This window comes from Pteropus vampyrus, unplaced genomic scaffold (genome assembly GCF_000151845.1).
Source record: "Pteropus vampyrus isolate Shadow unplaced genomic scaffold, Pvam_2.0 Scaffold300, whole genome shotgun sequence".
Classification (NCBI taxonomy): domain Eukaryota; kingdom Metazoa; phylum Chordata; class Mammalia; order Chiroptera; family Pteropodidae; genus Pteropus; species Pteropus vampyrus.
In genome coordinates, this window is record NW_011889081.1 from 1,792,224 (window position 1) to 1,794,166 (window position 1,943).

The following is a 1,943-nucleotide window of genomic DNA, read 5'->3' on the forward strand; positions in this document are numbered from 1 at the left end:
CTTCTAATCTGCTGCCTCAGTCCCCTCCCCTCCCCTCCATCACCCACACACAGCTCTTGAGAAGAGGACAATACGAACACATACCTCCTCTCATCTCCCCTTATACACAAGTTGCTGCACGCATCCAAACCCACTACTCTCTTGCTCTGCAACAATCACCGGCTCCAACTTGCTCGCTGAGGAAAATTGAGGCCCCTGTCACTTGGCTCCCACCTTGTCACCTGCTTCTCTCAGTGGCTTCACACTAAGAGACTTCTTCCCTATCACTGTATTTTTCCTCTGTTGTAACTTGTCTCATGTTTTTCACTCTGGGCCGTGTCCTTTTGCTTCACACCTACCCCGTCAGTGCAGCCTACACGCCGAGGTCCAACTCCAGGAGCCTGAGTGAACTGCCAGCTGTACCTTGCTGTTTCAAGGTGTAGCTGACCTGCCTTTGGGTGTCCTTGACTCACAGGAAGATATTGTGGGGTACAGTTGGGTCAAAGGTGGCTTTTGGGTGCTAGAGAGAAGGAAAGGGGGTTAGAAAGGGCAATGAGGTCCATGGTGTGTCACAGTGCACTGGCCTGAAAGTGGGAGGACACAGATCCAGCCCCAGCAAAGTCAGCTTCCCTCTGTGTGGCCTTGGGTAAGACACTGAATATTCCCACTGTTCACCTGCTTTCTCTACCACCCCCCAAAAAGCAAAGGTCTACTGATGGCGAGTCTGTTTTCCTTTGTGGCTTTGACTGGACCGCTTTTTCCTGAGCGTCAGGTCTGCAGGGCGCTGGGTCCTTGAATCAAGACCCTGGTGGCACTCCTTGCCTCTCTGACTTATGGGGCGGTGACAAAGCCAGATAGCTGGTGAGGCAGCTGTGGCTCATCGATTTGTCTGTTGGCTTTTGAAATCAGACAGGAAGGAGGGTTGAGGTGGAGCCAGTACAGGAAGAGGTGAGAAGCCCCAGCTGCCGTGATAGTCGGTGGGCTCAGGGACTATGGGAGCTGGTGGACTGCATGGGCTTTATTCTTGCCCCGGACAGATCTTGAGGGCTTGCAGCACAGCCAACTAGCCACAGAGAGACCCAGGACAGCCCCACCACTGCCCAGATACCTCTGTCTACTGGAACAGTAGTGCTGAAATGGAGCCACCCCCGGCCTCCCAATCTTGGCATCCCTGAGGCAATGAGGCCCAGGAGGTAAGTTGAGTCCAGGCTGCCTCAGTGCAGGATGGGGAAGGACGAGGAAACCGCTGGCAGGAAGGACCATGACTTCTGAAGCTGAGCCACTGAGGAGGAGTGGCCGGGGTAGCTCCAGGAAGGTGTTTGCATGGGTGCCATGAGCTGCTGGGCAGGACTGGTTCATGGTATAGAATAAACAAATGTGCCCAAGGATGGCCAAAGAGACTAAGCCCAGATCCCTAGGTACCAGTAATGGGACAAGAGAAGCAGGAAGTAGCCAGGAAGTGCTGTAGACAGGCAGAAGTGATGCCGAGCAGTGCAGTCCACTGACTAAACTTGGAATCAACAGACCTGGGTACCACTCCTGTACTCCCTTCCCCCGTAACACGGAGGTGACAATACCAGACCTGTCCCAGGGTCCTGAGGGCCAAGGGAAATGGAGCAAGTAGAGTGGGGTCCAGTAACTAGTGCCTGCTCCATAAATGCTGCCTCATATCAGGTGAGCAGCCCCCAGGGGCCTCTCCCAGCCAAACCCTTGGATGGACATGAGGCTCATCATTCTGAGAACAGAACATGGAGGCCTTCTGAGAAGAGGTGCTGCTGAGCTGAGGTCCTCCCCAATGGCCAGGCTCCTGGGGCCCTCAATGGGGGCACATGCTTGTCCTGAGCCCAGGGGCTCACTCTTGGTCACCACAGGCTACCTGGCAGCTGACTCCCAGGCAGAGGTATAGACTGAGCATCCACTCCTCTGTCCCAGGGATGCTGGGCTTCCCAGGAATGAGCTTGTCC

General features: G+C 55.0%; 1 protein-coding gene across 1 annotated transcript in view; it reads left to right on the forward strand.

The window, feature by feature from the left end:
- The first annotated feature begins 6 nt into the window (after nt 1-6).
- Nucleotides 7-1,943, forward strand: part of NLRC3 (NLR family CARD domain containing 3) — a 41,369-nt gene continuing 39,432 nt past the window's right edge. Inside the window, exon 1 of the mRNA XM_011376623.2 lies at nt 7-1,172. The gene's annotated coding sequence lies outside the window, so the exon portion shown is untranslated. The remainder of the gene's footprint in view (nt 1,173-1,943) is intronic.